Genomic DNA, 18,167 nt, shown 5'->3' with positions numbered 1-18,167 from the left:
CTCTGCACTTCTTGAATTAGGGCAACTAGACTGAGTTAGGGCTACTTTGAAAATGCCTGCTGCTGACTCTGATGGTGTGTAGGGATCAGCAGGAAGAGAGGGACGCATGGGAATGTGCAGCAAGGGCCACAGAGAACAGACCATAGTTTTTGGCTCACAAGGATCCACAGTCTACGTGCAAGATGTGCAGGAAAGCCTGGGAAAGCAAGCCTGTTGTCAGCAGGTTTAAATGCATAGCCCTATTGGAAAGCGTGAAGGGATCTGCAAACCAGGAAAGATTGGAAGCCACAGACATAAAGCAAATGAGAGGTGCAGGCCCTGCCCTGAGGATGTTTACAATGTGACTTCGTGGATGAGGAAGGCTGGACTTGTGTTGGGTGCTCTGGAAATCAAAACACACAGCCTTGACTTTAATTTCCACAATAAGCCATCCTGTAGTTTCCTTGTGCTTCATTTCTTCAATTTGCAAAATGAGGCAGTAGCCCATCTGCTGAAATGACAGTCCGCTGCTCGCTTTGCCTGACCCGTTACTCCCAACGAGTATCCAGCCCCAGGAACTATCCTCCTGCAAATGTTTCAGAGCTGCTAGAGCCCTTCGTGGTATCAGCCTCATGGGATGATCCCGTTCCTTCCCATTCATGTGTGGTATACATCAGAGACGTACATCAGCCCTTCCCTGGCTCTGGTCACTCTTCCATTTCTTTGATAGAGCTGACAGCTGAGCAGGAGAAGGGATCAGGAACATATTTCTTCAGCATCTGATCAGCCCAGGCTTGTCCTAGCAGAAGAGAGGATATTGGTGGAAAGGCAGAGAGAGGAACTCCACCTCCCCCCAACCATTAGACTAGGACAACCCTGGGTGGCTCAAAACTCTGATGTCCTCTTGGGCTCTGCCTTTGCAGGATGGTTAAGTGTGCCTGAACTGGGGACGTGCTAGTGAGCAGCCTGCTGCTGCATGGCCAGACTGAGTGAGCATTCAGTGAGTGAAGAGGAGGAGGATATGGGCCTCTATTGCAAGTAGGGAATTTCAGTCTCCACTCTGGCTTGCTCATGTTGCTTGTGAATGGAGGTCAGCAACAGGAGAGGCTGCTTAGCTCCATGTGTGCGTGTGTCTTATGTGGTGGGGAGCCTTGTGTGCCTGTTCTGTGTAAAGGAAGAAAGACTGTATATGTCCTCTTAGCACAGTAGCTCTGTGGTGACAGCAACCCTCTCAGTATTGTATCTGTAATGCTGAACTATCTTCTAGCTTTTGGTGCCAGTTCTTCTTTCCCTGTGTCATCGGTTAGCATGATTTCCTTAATCCCTAAGATCACTAAGATCTGCTTGAAGGAGTCTGCAGTGACTCACTTTTGTCTGGGGACATTTGCTGAAGAAATGCAATTGGCTTCTTTTCCTTTTGAAAATCAAGATTTCTATTCTATCAAAACATAGTTCCAGGTTGAAGGTGGGGGAGAGCTAAGAAACATTAGTGTGGTAGGGGTGTAAACACCTTTTAACTTACAAGTAACTAGAGAACTACTTTGTGATGCATTCCTGTGTCTGAGATGAGTTTCGAATGCCAGCGAGATAATGAGATTTATCAAATAAAAAGCCTGTCTTTCACTTTGTTCAAGCTTGGCCTCATGCCTCAAATACATGGAGTTTAGCTCAGAAGCAGCTTGTAATTTGTATCACAAAACCACTGCGTGTAATTCATGATGGATGGTAGCCACTGGATACAAGAGGTTTGCAGTTGGGACGTGCTAACAGCTTTGGCTGACATTTGTGCTTGGTCAAAGTCACTGCAACAGGAGAGAGGACAAGTGCATGGTCACTACGAGGTTACTGTGGGAGGGGCTGAGGAGGTATCTGCCTTCATAAATCAGGGATTCAGATTTAATGTCAATCATTTTTTAGCATGAACATGCATGATACTCCAGATGCAAGGCACATTGCTGCTTTTAACACGTTAGGGCAAGATGATTCAGGATTGACACAGCTTCTTCAGTGATCTGGTAGTATACATCCCATTATTAGTATTATTCACTCCTTGTAGATGTTAGAAAGCTTTCTAACAATTACCGATACCTCTCCAGCTCTCATCCCCTCCTCAGTCTTTTAAAAAAAAATTAATTTAATTTTATCATTACTATTCAAACTCCTGCTGTACACATCCCCCAAGCAGGTGGGAGGGTGAGTTGGTGGGAGATGACTTGGCTTTGTTGGAACTTCACTTAATGCAGGGTGGGGGCAGAGAAAATGAAGCTAAATTACGCAGATCCTGAAGGCACAGCAAGTGTGCTACATCACTTGTGAGCATGACTAGAACTGAAAATGAATCACAGCCTTGTTAGACACCGTATGTGTCAGTGCATGTGGGCAGAAATATCATTCAGCGAGAGAAAAAGACAGAGACTACATCTTTCAAAGTGTGCTGGTCCCACTGAAATCATTGTAGTATTTAACCTAATGAGAGAGCTGTGAAATGGTGGGACAGCTGCTCTAGGATACTTTGCTACGTCGATTTTACTTCCTTTCTGAAGGTTCAGGAGAAGCCTGGGCCTCTCAGCAGTGACATCTGTTTTCTAAACCAGAAAACGCTATAATTGCAAGTTTAGGTTTGAACCCACTTTTGAGGACTTCATAATACAACCACCAGGACTTATTCTGGGCTAGATTTGAATGTGGAGTTGCTTCAGCTTGCGTGTTCATTTTGCATTAGGAAGCAAATTTTATATGTTCTTCCTGTAAACTTTTGATGGTGCATGTGCATACAAACACACACGTGCACACTGTGCTAGTTCACGTATTCCAGCTACAAAAATCCAGTCTGGACCTGTAACCTTGATTCTTGCAGCTGTATAATTCAAACAGGACTTATTTCTAAAAGGGAAATTGATTTTACAGTTAGGTTGTAATGTGACAGAGCCACATCAAGTGATTTGATGGAGGGATGCTGGAATCGGATGCCCACTAAAATCTGCTATGTGCATGTTTGTATTCCAGAAGATACTTGACACAAATGATAGCCATGTTCTCAAAGAAGCTCTTCTGCCTCTGCAGAGGCCTAGCCATGGCAGCTAACGAGCAGCAGCCATCTTAAAATTCCCTCCCCCTGCACACCAAAACCACACTTTTTTTGAAGCCAGATGGAGTCAACTAGTGCATTGTTTCAGGGATTTCAGTTACGCATTTCTGTATGTTGTGATCGATCCTGCAATCTCCATTTTTTTTTTTTTTTTTTCCACTAGCCCTAACCCTGTTACTTCTCCAGCAAAGCAATGGGACCCATTTGTGGACTATCAATCAGGTTGCCAGAAGCATGTCTTCTGGTCTGATACTGCCAGCCTTGTATGGAGGGAGTCTTGTTCCATTTCTTACGAACTGAAGTGTGTCTGCTGCCTCCTAATAGAGATTAATCTGGCCCGAGTCTGCAATATGCATATTTTGGAGTTGTACTTCTCCACTGAGGCAGCACTTTTACCTCTTCAAGAGGGATTTCAGGTTAAGTTTTTTTGAGGTTGAAGAGGAGACTTTCACTTTTCTTGAAACCTGGGATCATCTTTGCTCAGCATAAATTGGAAGCTGTGGTAGGGCTGAGGTATGTTCTGAAATGACACTCAATGGAAGAGTTTGGTTGTTGACAGCACTGGGCTACCAGTGAAAACTTTAAGGAATTTAAAAAAACCCCCAACACACACACACACACAAAACACCAACAAAACCCACAGATTGTTAATACTGGTTTTCCTGAAAGCTCTGTTACAAGAATATAGAGCGGTTTGTATAGCTATTGTGAGCACTATAGGCTATAGACAGACTCCTGTGAAAGCAGCTTTAGATGCTGTTTCACAGCCTAACGTTTAACCAGAACAAACTCTTGTGTTATATTTTGTGGTTCTTTTTTTCTCTTCTCCTGTTTATATTCCCTTGCTTTCTCATCCATTGAGCGTTGGTATGGCTGTTTCTTGTTAATTGGAGTTTTATGTTCTGTCCCTGGTTGGCCTGTGCTGCTTTTGTCCCCAGCCTGCTTTCTGGTATTTTCTAAAGGCTTTTATCCTACTTGCCCTTCTGCCTGAGTCCATATTAGATAGGATTTCCTCCTAGACCATGTCAGAGCACCTTGTCTTGAGTAGAACAAGGTGCATCTTCTTGTACTCTCTTGCCTGAAGAGGCTGAACACGTTCAGCTCCAACCACCTTTGCTAACAGCTCAGCTCTCTCCTGTAGCCAGGCATGATTGCTGTTTTCCTACCAAGAGGATGAGCCACAGGCTGGAAGGAGGAAAAGAATTGAGGAGTGGAATCAGCAGGGATGCTGTAGTACTATCTGCCTGACCTGTGCAGTCAAGGCAGGAGTAGCCCGTCAACCCAGGTAGGTTAATTTGAACCGTAAAAACTCCAGAATTCTTGGGGTCATGGTTGACAAAGTTTCCTCCGCAAAGCACAGCTAGTGCTTCCCGTGGCTGGCACTTGTCTTATGGCTGGGTCAGGTCCCAGTGCCAGGCCCTGCTGCTGAATTTGGGAAGACTGTATGCAGGAGAAGACAGGTGGTCTTTGCTGGTAATGTTTGCAGGCATTGGCCCGTGATGTCTTACGTAATTTAAAAGCTGATGATTCTAGACAGTTTTTAAAAAAGTGGCTAGAGATGGGTGATTTCTCCTTTATCCTCCTCCCCACAGACCAGGTGCTCTGTACTTTCTGAACATGCAGTGGTTTCTGAACGTTAAGAAGGATGTAAACTGTTTGCAGCTGATGACACAACAGTGCACCTCCCCCTGTCAAAAAAAAAAAAAAAAAAGAGGAAAAAAAGGAGGAAAAACCACCATCAGTAACTTTTGAAAATCCTGGTCATCATGCGGTGTTCCTAGAATGTCCTTACTTATGAAATGGGAATAGCTTGTGGTTTTCTGACTCTTAAATGTGACTGGGGAGAAAGGCAGGGAAGGGATCCGTAGTTGTGACAAGAAAAAAAAAGTTTTAATTACTTAGAGCAGGAACATGTTCTGAAAAGTAAAGATTTTGGACTTAATGTGCATGGAACAAAAGGCCGTTGTGAGCTATGTACGAGAGTTGCTGAGAGTTTGTATTCTGCCCTTTTTTTCTGTGGGAGTTATTTCCTGTTGTTGACTAGAGTTCTTTATTTAGAACCACCTAGCTACTGAATGACGGCTCGCTTGCAAGAAGAAAGTGTGATTAAAACTTCCTAGGGCTTATTTCAAGATCTCCCTGCTTCCATTTATTTGAGGGGAATCTTTGCTAAATGAAAGAAAGTTCAGAACAAATGCATTTCCTTCTCATGATTTCGCTCACATCAGCTGTTGACATCTAGAAAAAAACCGTAAGTTGGGAGTCTGAGGTCTTTCACCTGAACATCTCATGGAAGACAATGTTTCTCTAACAGAGGTGGTTTGGTTTAGGTTGTTCTGGTTTTAAAACCAAAACAAACCCATGAAATGACAGGTGTCCCTTCTTGCTGGTTAAGAGCAATGCACCGGCATTCTTGGGGGGCAGCTCTTTGTACACACCCCACAACTAGAGGAGGAGTATGCACTTGCACTTTCCCAGCTGCTCAGATGAGAAAGTTTCCTTTGAAGAGCACTGCCAGCAAAAAGAGGTTTCTGTCTGCTGACCTGCATGGGAATAGTATTTGGGTATGTGTATGGAATCGAATGGTTAGCACTTTGTCATCTGCTTAACTTCTTTTGCTCTTATGGCAGGGCCTGAACATCCAGTTAAGAGTAAGGGACAGTTAGCAAAAGAGTTGGGAGTGGGAGGAATTAGCAAAAAAAAAAAAGCCCACGTGAAAGGTTTACACTACTGGACTATAGGTGCAGGTAAGCAAGCAAAGTAACTAGGGTTTATTATGACTTTTTTTGCTTGTCAGGAATCGCACTAAGGATGTCCTCTGGGTGTGGGTGATTAGAGAGTGCTCTGGGGCATGAGGTATAGCAGATGGGCAATCATCCCTCCTTGACGTGGCTGGCCCCTGGCTGTGAGCTTCTTGCAGAGGGTGCTGGTTCCTGCCCAGCCGTGGCAGATAGGCTGGTGCCTTTCTGTGAGACACCAGGCTGCTGGCTGCCCTGGCAGGCAGGTCGTGGAACAAGATTTACGGCTCAAGACAGCCATTCCCATCTTCCCTTCAACAAATAAAGCTGAGAGAAGCTGGTTTGTAAAGCTTAACCTCTTTTCAGGTGATCTCTCTGTGAAAGAAAGAGGAGTGTGGGAGCCCTCTGCCCATCCCTTTGTACTGGGAAAGTTCATGGATGGGAGAAGAAGCAGGGAGAGCCTCAGTGCTACTCCTTGTGGTATGTTCTTCTCCTGGTGCTGTCCAGGGGTCAAACCAGAGAATGCCCTGGATTCATTAATAGCACCATCGATGGGGATGCAGCTGTTCCTCCTGGTTTCTCAGGGTCTACTCCTCTCCCTTGGATTGTTCCCCTCTGTACTCTCATCATGTCTCTGCTTTGGTCCCTCGCTAGGGCTAAAGGTAAAAAAAGGGAGCATTACTACTGTTTGAGAGCTGCATGTGGCTGTCTCAGAAAGCTGCTACGGGCTTTGGGAAGCAGCAGTGTGCCACATGCAGTGTCTGTGCCATCCTGTCCACAACATCTTCCCACCCCCTCTTTTCTTCTCCCTCCCATTCTTACACATGCTGTGTGTGAGATGGGAGTGACCAGGCAGGAGATCTGCCTCTTCCCTCTTCCAGACCCCCTGCCCCATTTCAAGGACATTAGCACCCCAAAGCCCCTGTGGGAGGAAGAAAGCAAGCATTAGAGGTGTGAAAGGAAGGGAAAGACAGACCTTGATGAGAAGTAGTGGATTTTCAGGGTTTTTCTTTGTCCTGTTGGTAGACCCTAAATACTGGGTGGGTTTGCAGTGATTTAGTGTTTCTTCTTTGCTTGGGAATACTAATTAGGTGTAAACCTCTTTTAGCCTTTGGCTAATGGTCACTAAAAATGAACAGCTTCCTTTAAAGTGAGAGAGCATAAAAAAGGTTAGAGAAGAACTTAAATTAACTTGTGCAGTTCCCTTTTTATTCAGAAAGCTAAAATGCCTTTCTGACCGTTACAGGGGTGGTTTTAGGCAGAATTGAGAAATACATACTTCACCCACAGTCTGTTTACCTGCATATACAGTACAAGCTTTTGCTGACTCTTACCCATGCTAGCACGAGGGAATGTAGAGAGGCAAAATGAATCATTACCACGGGCATAGTCAGTAAAAGCATATGATGTACTCATTCACTCTTCTTCTTTTTTCTTTTTTTAAATCTCTTCTACATATAATCTAAGAAATCACACATTTTGTGAAGGGTTAAAACAGAAAGACTTGTGCATTCACTGCGTTGACTCAATGAGTTGAGTTCTATATGATCTTCTTTTATTTGTAGTGGAACAGAATGGCAGTGGGAGTTTATGCTACATTTGATGTTCTTGTGCTAGGTTTTTTGCCAGCTCCATTCCCCCCCCCCCTTCTATATTTGGCCCTACAGATTCAACTTCTGTTTTATTGGAACTTGTTGTTTTGGGGGTTTTAGTGGTTGGTTGTTGTGGGGTTTTTTAAGAAGTGGTGTAGGTCACTCACTGTTTACTTAAAATTAGACCCTCAGAAACCTCTGTGAAAGGAGTACAGATAAACGTAGTCTGTAAAGAATTTTGTACATGGGACAGAGGAGGGATTTATCATTGCCAATTTACCTTGAAAACGCCTCTATCTTTGTTGTAAGCATTGTTTGAATCTAGTGGCTCTAAGAAGCTACAGAAACTAGTTCTAAATAAAATGCCATGCCCAAGCCCCCCAAATGGTGTTAAACGTGCTGTGTAGGTTGTATTCCAGCCAGCAGAAGCAGCTAAAGGTGGAAGCATTCATTTGGATGTCTTTGTATTGAATCCTGTTTTCATGTAGATAAGAATTGAAATAGTTCTGTTGTGGGGTTTTTTATTTTTTTTTCTTTCCCCTCCTCTCTGGTTAATGCATCTGAGCATGAACACATTAAACTCCAGTGACATGGTATTTAAGTCCTATATAACATATTGCAATGCTATATGACACCCTACATCAACACCATAGCCACAACACTGTTTTGGTTTTGCCCTCCCAGCCTCACATTGCAACTGTTGTACGATGCTTTAATGTGACAAATCTGAGCAGGAACATGCACTTCTAGAAACCTCTGGTCACCCTACTTGTGGCCCCATTTGGTCTATCAAGCCGTTGGCATCTCAGCAAGGTTGAGCAGTGCTAAACATATTCCAGCTTACCTACGCAGCCAGGCCTTTTGCAGGTTTCAAGAGTGTTTAAGAAGAGTGCAGGGGGCATCTGCACTCCAGAAATGCATGGCTTCACACAGCGCTCTGTTGGAGTAGCTTTGCTTCAGAAAAGGTCTGTTATATGTGCAGCGCACGTGCTAAGCCGGATCAGCAGAGCTGCTCTCCCTTGGTAAACAAGGAGCAGGTAGTCCATCAGCATAAGGGAGATGGTGGCGACCTCTGTATTGAAGCGTGTGTGTGGTTCACATTTTTGACAGCCCCATGCTGTTAAGATTTTTCAGGCTCATGTTGGGTTTGTGCTCGAGACTAGTGGGTGGCCGAAGTCTTCTGGCTTGATTGCAGCGACATCTGTTTACACCAGTGGTTAATTAGGCTGAAGACTGCCCATCTCTCTGTATCCCCCCCCCCCCCCCCCCGTGTTTTTTCTCTATTTAAAGTATTCCCTCCTTGGTTGTTAAACTGAGCCTTTGGTTTTATCTGCAGATATTATTTTTTTCCCTCTTAATCCACTGCCCCCAGTATGAGATGAATATCAGGACATCAGCGTAGCCTCTCTTCAAAGAAGTAACCAAGTGTTCCAGAAAAGAATGACTTGTGCTTGTGATAGAGACTGAACACTGAAAGGGAGAGAAAAGCAGCCTAAATTTGTTTGAAACTCAGCTCAATGCAAAGTACAATCCACTGTGTCTCGAGAAGAAAAGCAGAAAGGGGAGACTGTTTTAGGAGCCTGTGTGCCATGTGGACGGCGTCAGTGTGAACAGTCTGGCCTGGGTCAAAAATGAGGCACATCTTGCAGGTGATAGAGCCTGAATGGGATTTGAGAAAGAACACAGATGTTTATTAAAAGACAGAAAGATGTCAGAAGACACACAGCAATGGTAGGCAGCCTGAAACTTTCAGAGGACAGAGTGTTTCAGCTGGAGAGAGGATGATGCACACCAGCAGTCTCCAGAGGACTGGGAGTGCACAGGGAATTACAGGGGGAGGGAGTCATCTCTGTGCAAGAGGAATGCAGCAAAACCTCCTCTGACTAAGCCAGCTAATGCACACTGCGTTTTTTTCCTTTCCTGATAATCCTGTTCCATAATATTTCCTTAATAATTTAATATGCGAAGAGTAGCCCTTTTGAAAAGCCTCTAAATCACTGAGTCTTACTTTCAGACGAAACCTTGCCACCTTTGTCCTTGACATGCACTGGGGATTTTTACTGGGTATGGCTATTTGAGAGCCATCTTGGAGTTAAGGGTTTTTTTTCTTAATTACTTAATGAATTTACCATGTGGTTCAACCCTTGGTACTGCCAAGCAACAGCTTTCTATTACTGGACTGCACGGGCCCAATCCTGCGTTACTGAAGCCAAAAGCAGTATTTGGGAACAGACGTTGGCATCGAAATCTGTAGGAAGGCTTAGAATAACTATACAAAAGGGGTTAGTTGCACTCAGAATATTGATTCATGAGCTCCGTGGTTTTTTGCATCTCTGTTCATTTTACCCAAGTAAGATCAACTGCCCAACTGGACATATAATATATGATACTGCATTAGAACTAAGGCTGCATTTGGTCATACTCATTAATTAAACTGATTTCTCCTGTAGTTTTTTTTTTTCCTAGAGAACTAACAGAGAATGATAATTAAGCATATTATGCATTCTAGGGAACGGAGTTTCTCCTACTGCCACAAAAACATTAAAGGAGAAAAACATGAACCAAAGCAAAAAATGAAGGGGGGGGGTGGGGGGGGAAGAGCTAAAATTGGAGTGTGAAGGGGGGGAAACATTCCTTCTTTCATTTTTAACAGCTTCCTCTGTGCCTTGGGACGTGTGGGGCAGCCTTGCTGCAGTGAAGAGTTGCACCAGCAAAAAAAGAAGAAAAGCAATTGAAATCTCAAGGAAAGCAGCCCACCTCACAGGTGCAGCTCCCTCCCTGCTAATGTACAGATGCAAACTGCAGTAATGCAGCACCCCAGTTTTTTTGAGGAGCTTGCTTTTATTTGTGGCAGAGCCTTTCAATGAAAAGGGCCTTGCTCCAGAAGGTCAGTATTGATGTCTGAGCTGGCCTAAACGGAGATGGCATGAAGGTCTCGGTGATGTTTAATCACACCTTTGCTTGTAGTGTGCTTGCTTCTTACCCATGAGACCTGTGTTGCTCGGTGGGGAGCACTGCTTTAGTGGAACGAGCATCCTTGGCTGTAGGCAGGCCCCGTGCTTAGCTTTTCCCAAGTTACTGATGCTGATGGGGTCTTTATTTGCAAAAAGTTGTCTCTCTTCAGGCGGTATTAGTTACTTGCCTGCCAGCTCCTGCATGTACTGAAGCAAAAACATCCAGGAGAAAATGAAGATGTGTTGTACAGTTGCCTGATGAAATCTCATTGTATTAATGTGTGCTGCAGTTAGAAAGAAAAAGGCCAAGGATGCAATTAGAAACATAGGAGGCAGTTCACTGCTGCTTTTTTTTGAAAAACATGAGGGATGCCGATGTTTCAGCACACCAAATGTTGCTGCTTTTTCCTAATTAGCACACGTGTAGGCAGAGATTACCTGGCAGTCTAATGAATTGCCCTATGAAGTCTGGTGTCTGTTTCCCCCCCCCCCCCCCCCAACCTTTCTAATCTTTGATTTCTGTGTGTTTGCTTATTTATCTTTAACACAGGACGGTTTTTGAAGGATCTGCAGGAGACCTGGCCTCAGTCAGGCAAGCTTTGACCATCCGTGCTCAAAGACAAGGCTATGCTTAGCCTATGGTCCATGTCAAGTCAGTACCGTTGTAGAAAAATGCAGTTTGGTTCCTTCTCTTTTAGTTTGTTGTCCTCATGTGTGAGCAGTTCGAGGGCCTGTGTCAAGGCTACGACTGCACAGTTAACCTCTGTGCTGCTGCTCCTTGGGAGGCCCTTGCATGTACCATTCCAAAATGGGATGCGTTTTGGGTGGCTCCTCCTTGCAGACACACAGACCTCTTCCCCCTGCTCCTGCAGGCTCTGGAAGCCTCTGCTGACACACTTCCTTGTACAGCATTTTGTGGCTCAGTTGCAGGCTGTTCCTCTGCGCTTACTAACGTGTTCAGGCAAACTGCATTTGGGCCTTGCAGACACCTTCTGGTCAGATTGCTCGGGAGCTGCAGAGCAGAGCTTCTGAGGAGGCCAGGAAGGCCTCATTAAATCAGGCACAAGGCAATGTGAGGAGCCGTGGCGGTAGGATTATTTGCCTTGCCTAGCCTAACCTTGTCCCGCCGCAACGGAGCCTCTGCTGTGTGCAAAACGGAGGAAGAGGCTTTGCTTGTATCTATTTGTATCGTGACCTGTGCTCAGTTGAGAGTGCTTCTGAGTGTGGATGCAGGTTGTACTAGTTGTGTTTGGAGGAACAATCTGAGTTACAGCGTGACTAAAAACTCCTGCCAAGAAAGGCCCAGGGGAGTTACAGTAGGAAACAGAAGGGGCGGTGAGTTTTCTCTTATGCTAGTGTAAAATTGGAGCAACCTAACAAAGTCAGAAGCGTTTAAAACTCAGATGATACTGAGTTTTAAAAGGCTCAGGCCTTTTACTACCGAGCATAACATGGCAAGATCGGAGCTGTGGATATCGGACTGGAGCCCAGCTGCTTATTTAGCAAATGTTTGTGGGTATGCCCATGGTGCCAGTGATAGTGTGCACACACCCAGGCACAGGGACTGTAAACCTGCTGCGGACTTTGAGCTCCGGAAGGCAGGCACTGCTCGGCCGGGTGCATCCGCAGCGCAATTACGCAAGGCCGATCCTGCTGTGTTACAAATCTGGTGTAAAGGAGGGCAGAATGTGCCCCTGACATTCAGTGGATATGGCATGCAAAAAAACCCCAGTAAAAAATGTGCAAATATTACAAATATTCTGGGTGGGTTTTGGGTAGGCTGGTACCACTCAAGCCCTAAAGAAAATGGGTATGTTCCTTTTTAGTGATTTTTTTTATTATTATGACTCTTGTAATTTCAAGAAAGGACTTGTTTCCCAAAGTAGAAGGACCAAATTTCAGTACCTTGCTGCTGCAAAGTATCTAGCCAGGGAAAGTTCTGGTTTTAATTTTTGCTAGTTCCTCAGCAATTCGCAAGTCACTTGTCAAAATTCAGTGAAGGAATGGTTCGTGATTTGCTTTGCAAATTTGGTTCAGGGCTACCTCTACACAGCAGAGAGAGGGTGAGAGAGCTGGATCTCCTGAAAGGAATGGGGGGTGGTGCGGGTGGAAGGGGAGAGGTGTGCCAAGGCCTCAAGAACTGGCAAAGTCAAACGGTGGGTTTTAGATCTGACGCCCTTTCCTCCTGTTTCAGTGACTTCAGAGTATTAGTTGGAATACCAGTATGGGTATTTAAAACTCAGTTAGATGGGGTCTTTTCGATAATAATTTTAGGAATCCATAAAATCATCACTTAATCTCTTCCTGTTAAGGCAGATTCACTATTTTAATTGGTTTTTTTTTCCTTTGTGGATTTTTGACAGGTATAATTTTCAGGTTAAAGAGATCTTCCCTCTAAAAGTATCCTACTTTTCCTTTTTGGTTTTCTAGCTGAAAATGGAACTTAATTTCTAACAAGGCCATCAGCTTGATTGATCGCAAATCATTACAGACCATTTCGAGCATAATACCTAAATGAGTCGTGATATTAACGACTAATAATCGCCTTTATGTTAGGTCTTAAAGCTTTATTGTCACGAAGTACAACCGGTTTAGTGCAACATGAAAGGCAGAATGAGCCGAGATGCCGCTGGGGCTGCAGCCAAGACTGTTGGAATCGCCGTTCCAGCACCGGCTGGGCTTGCAGTGCCTTTCGGAACACAAATGATGGAGGTAACTTAAAATAATCGTCGTCTTTCCAGATAGCGCCTGGTGCCGAGCTCCCCCCCCCCCCCCCCCCCCCCCCCAGTCTTCGTGCGCTCGAACATCTCCGTTTGGCCTCATTTCTGTGCTTCAGCGGTATCTGCACAGCCCGAATTAGCAGCGAGGATCCCGCGGAGGGGGGCGGCTGCCGGCCTCGGCTCCCAGGTGAGCTCCAGGCGGGGGCGGCCGGCACCCCCGCCCCGCTCGGCCCGGCCGGGGGGCAGCTCCGCGGGGGGCCGGGCTGGCCGGGACAACCGAGCCCCGGTGCCCCGGCCGGGTCCCCGCCGCCGGATAGCAGGGATACTTGTCATATTTGCGGTCGGGGCGCGCTGGCACCCGCCTTTGTCCCGGCCCGGGGCCCCGGCGCTCCCCGGGGAAGCCCCGGCGGCCGCTCTGCGGGGGCCGCGCCGCCCGCCCGGGGCCCGGGGCAGAGGCACGCGTGGGCAGCGCGGGGAGCCGCGGGGGGAGCGGGGGAGGGGCGGGGGCGGGGGGGGGCAGGCCGGGGCCGAGGCGGAGCTTTGACGCGGGCCGGAGGGCGAGGAGCTCGCCGGAGCCGCCCCTGTCGTCAGTGCTGGCGGCAAGTGCTGGGAGCCGGGGCTGGTGCCTCCTCCCTCTCCTCCTCCTCCTCCATTGTATAATGCTGCGTGATCGCAGCCGCCGGGGCAGAGCGGAGGCTTAAATCCTCACGCCGCCTGCGCCTGCCGCTGCCGCCGCCTCCACCTCCTCCTCCTCCTCCTCCCCCCCTTCTGCATCCCACCCGGCCCCTCCCCGGAGCGGCGCGGCGAGGGAGCGACATATGGAGCTGCTCTAGGGCGAGAGTTCGCGACCTCCCCCCCTCCATGCTTTAGTTCTCAGGTGGAGCTGCATGTGGTGAGTGGGGCTGGGGGCTGCGGGGAGCGGCGTGCCGCTCGGGGGGAGCAGGGGGCCGCGATTTCCCCCCCTACTCTCCCCCCCAGCTTTGCGAGCTGGCGGGGCGCGTTTTATCTCTGCCTTTAAATTCGTGCTCGGGGCGGGTGTCCTCCCCCTCTCCTCTGGGGAGGATCGTGCTGAGATGAGCAGAGGAGGAGAGCCGTGGAGTTGCTCTTAAAATACCATTAACCGCCCCCCCCTCCCCCCCCCCTCCCAGCTTCACGGCGATGCGGGGGGATCCCGGCCCCGAGCAGGTGCGTGTGGTAGTTGGACATAAGAGTTTTCATCGGGGCTGCCGGGCTCGCAGGAGCCGGGCTCCTCCGGCTGGAGGAACCGGCTTTGCAGTGGTAAGTTCGCCTGAGCGCCGGGAGCCCCCGAAGCCGACAGGCTACCGCCTTCTGCTCCGTTTTCCCGGCAAGAGCGGGGACTTTCGGGTACCCCTAGAAGCGTGTGCTGTAGTGCCGGGAGAACTGAAAGGGCCGGGGGGGGGGCACACACTTTCCCTCCGCTGGAGCAAAGCTGACATATGGCTGGGCAGGACCCGCCTGGCCCCCGGCCGGACCCTTCCCGGGTTGGTGCCGGGGCGGCCCTAGGGCCGGGATCAGCCTGTGACCCTGAGCCATAGCGAGCCCCGCCAGCACGCAGGAACAGGCGTCGGGGGGGCTTTCTGGAGCAGGATGGTTCATCTTTTAGGAGCCGTGGTGAAAAAACTGTTTATTGCGATTTCCCTCAGGGTGAGGAAATGCTTTAAAAAGAAATAAATAGAGTTTTGGGATGCTGCTTTCATTTAGAGCTTTACTCATGTTAGTGTATCAGGATCTGGAAAGCTAAGTTCTCGTTAAGTATGAAAATAGGAGTGCAGTTACCTGCTGTCACTGCTTGCATTTTGTGAAGCACAGCTGGAAAACCCATGGCCACTTCTGCTGAAAATCCGTGGAGGGGTTTGTGTGTTGTCCCCTGGGACCCTTGGTGGCTGATTTACAGCTATGGGTCGGCTGCTGGTGTAAAATACACTGAATCTGCCCGTTTCACCTCCATCTGGGGGGGCTGTGAGCCCCTTTTTTTACCCAAACTTCAGCAGAGCATGCCAGACGTGTTGCATGTGACAGTCTGTTCAGACAAGTCCAGAGGTCTTGGGATGAGGAAAGTCCAGGCTTTTTCAGCTAGTGCCCAGTGAAGTCAGCAGGGTGGCTCTCGCTGCCGTCAGTGGGTGCTGGATTTGGCCACCATAGAATGTGCTATTGCACAAACAATGGTGGTAGAGGGTTTGGCCGCCCCCTAACATCAGTTTTATGCTTGTCTCTCAAATGGAGGAAAGAGTTTTTCTGTTTCTGTGAGTTGAAATGACACTTCCTACCTTTTTATTCTGATATTTTTTTTTTTTTTTTAGGGATTCACCTGCACAAATGAAGGTGCCTGTGTCTTACAGGCTTCTCACAGGGTACAAAATTGACAGAGGCACCTCAGTTTCCATTTAAGTGCACAGGAAGCTTTCACATGGTAAAATGAACTGTAAAAACGAATTATGTTTTCTGAAAAGTTCCTGCTGCTGCTTAAATTGCTGTAAGAAATTAAGCAGTTGATTAAGCAGGCTAAATTGAAAGTAGCCCTTTCTGCTTCAAGGTAAAATGCATACATTTTTACATAATAAGATGGTATCTTTGGTGTCTGATTTGACAAAGTGAGCTAGTGGTGGTGATAGAGATGGGAGGAGGATTAGCAGTTTGTGCTGCCAGGCAGGTATCTGAGAGCATGTCCTAGGGAATACTTCCATTGTCCAGGGAAGTATTGCAGCATCTAACGTAGCAGCTGTGGATCTTCCTCCTTTCGTGACTGATCCTACTTCCATTTAAGTTGGTAGCAAAAACCACCCACTTCTTTTCTGCAGGAACTGGATTGGACTGTTAACAAATGAGCTAGACTTCGTGCATATTAAAACACAGCTTTGATTTTCATGTCAAGCTGATTTCTTTTTCTCTGAAGCCGATTAAAAACAAACAAAAAGAAACTTGCTAGCCATAGGTACTTCAGGTTTTGTCTGTAGATGAAGCAGTCTTAAAGAGCATTAAATATGTCTGTAGGTGCTGATTTATAAAGAATTGTAATTGTATTCCTTTATACACCTGCTCTTTTTAATGGGAAAGATGAAATAATGAAAGCCACTCAGTGTTTTGGTGGAAATAATATAAATAATCTAAGCACTTGTAATTGTCTACCTGAGAGGCATCAAGGAGTTTGAGGTAATGCCCTAATATCAAGGAAAGCCTCAAATTTCGTATTCTAAATTATTTTGTTTTAGCTTTCATGAGGTGCAACAATCTTATGCGATGTCTGGTTTGAAGGATTTTGCCATCATTTACACAAGATGCTTTTATTTTTCCAATAAATAATTCATAGGGAAAAAAAATTTGTAGGAACCCTGACTTTTTTCGCGCTGTTGTAAAACACTCCTGGCATAGTTCATCTCTGGCAGTGCTAACACTAGACAGGTGATCCAAAATACTTGTGACTATTTTTGCTTTTATGTAACATCTTAAAATGTAATCTGTCAAGCAAGGAGAATGCAGTACTTTGAAAGTGTAAGTAGTCTTCTGGTGCTCTACTTCTTGTAAGGACTGGGTAGTAAGAGAGACACCTTCTTTTAACTCTGCTTTGTATGTGTAACTGGCTCGTGAGGAGACAGCTCCTGTTGCAACAGTTCCTTAACATGAACACGCACACAAATTGGTACCAGAAATGGCAGCTTTCAGTTACCGAGTCCAAAGATCAGGAGTGTTCCAAAGGAGAGAGCAAGGTCCAGCTTAAGTGTAAGCAGGTTGGCAGTAAGCAAAGATCTTTAGTGTAGATGAACATTTTGCTAATTACTAGTTTGTAGGAAATGGAATTTGCCGATCTGAGAACAGCGCTCACTTTCTTCAGGGGGATATAATTGCATGTTTTCTGCCACTTGTTTTATTTGTTAAACTTCTATCAGTCAGAGAAACTGTGCTGTCACAAAGAAGCATCTGGTTTTTGTAAGTGGGGAGAGACCCTCAACATGTGTTGGTTCTTTAATTCTTTTATAAACAAAGACAATTTTTCTGTTTGCTGTAGCGGAGGATTCAGGTTTGTTCAGCATTACCAATGCAAACACTCTGACAAAAAATAAGATAACAATGCTGATGCTTCACACAAGTGGGCAAAGAAGGCCTTGTAAATGCAGTGCTCACTCTGCCATTGGGTGTGCTGAAGTCGAGCAAAAGAGTCCGAAGCAAATGTGTGGCTGGGAGACAGCAGAAGTTTTGCGGTGGACGTGGGCCTGTATGTCCTGCTGCGTGTACAGCAGCAGCCACAGCAGGGGTCCCTACCCTCAGTCTCGTGGCTGCGTGGGTATTAAATGGCACGTTGTTGTGCAGAATAGAAACTGCATTTTGTGTGATGTTGGCTTTGCTGGTGGCTCCTGGTGAATGTGTCAGATGCTCAGTGTCATTGTAAAGTGGCCAGGAGGAGCTGTGAAGACATGCTAGACCTGCAGCTGGGAGATTCCTCCAGCACACAGGGGAATTCCTGGGTGGGGAAGGGCTGATTTGAGGGGCATTTCCCAAGGGGGAGCTGGGGGTGGTCTCCAGGGGCATCAGGCAGCTGGTAGGTACAGCCTCGTTGGTCTTCTTCAGAAATGGTTTTAAGTTGTGACAAGGAGCAAGATGGGTTGAAAGGACTGAAGAAGCTGTCAAGTCATCAGAGAGTGAGTTTTCGGTTTTAACGTGTCCCTCTGAGGCTGGGCGCTCCGCTAGCTCAAGTGAGGCTGCGGCCACCACCACATCAGAGTGACTGGATTCAAGCTGCTGCAGTGATATTAAGAACATGCTTAGATCCCTGCGTTGGGCAAGTTCAGACCATTATTCTTCCACATTAAGGGGCCAGGTTCAGTACTCTGCTCCGCTTGGTGCGTAAAGCCATATAATGTCTGAAGTTCCCAACCTGTATAACATGATCAGTATTTTGAGGAGCAGTGGGCTTAAGGAGGAATTTCTCATTAATATCACTCTGGAACAGAGTTTTAAGTGGCATTGAATGACAGGAGTCTCTGTCTGTGTAATTATTGGGAACCACGGGCTGTTTACTTTGCTTCTACACCAGTGAGATGTATTGGATTTCATCTGACAGCTTCTGTTTCCAGTAAAGT

The 18,167-nt window shown here is 46.7% G+C and overlaps 1 protein-coding gene across 4 annotated transcripts in view; it reads left to right on the top strand.

Annotated features, from left to right (window-relative positions):
- The window catches only part of SERTAD2 (SERTA domain containing 2), an 84,748-nt gene that overhangs the window by 47,872 nt on the left and 18,709 nt on the right, over positions 1 to 18,167 (top strand). The window contains exons 1-3 of one of the 4 annotated variants that reach the window (XM_055810557.1): positions 13,649 to 13,963; positions 14,220 to 14,349; positions 15,393 to 15,502. The exons of 1 other annotated variant lie outside the window; for it this stretch is intronic. The gene's annotated coding sequence lies outside the window, so the exon portion shown is untranslated. Of the gene's footprint in view, positions 1 to 13,648; positions 13,964 to 14,219; positions 14,350 to 15,392; positions 15,503 to 18,167 lie in introns of those variants that run through there. 2 more of the 4 variants (XM_055810558.1, XM_055810556.1) reach the window with 2 other exon arrangements.

Source organism: Falco peregrinus, chromosome 7 (genome assembly GCF_023634155.1).
Source record: "Falco peregrinus isolate bFalPer1 chromosome 7, bFalPer1.pri, whole genome shotgun sequence".
Classification (NCBI taxonomy): Eukaryota; Metazoa; Chordata; class Aves; order Falconiformes; family Falconidae; genus Falco; species Falco peregrinus.
This window is presented reverse-complemented; position numbering and strand designations above follow the sequence as displayed.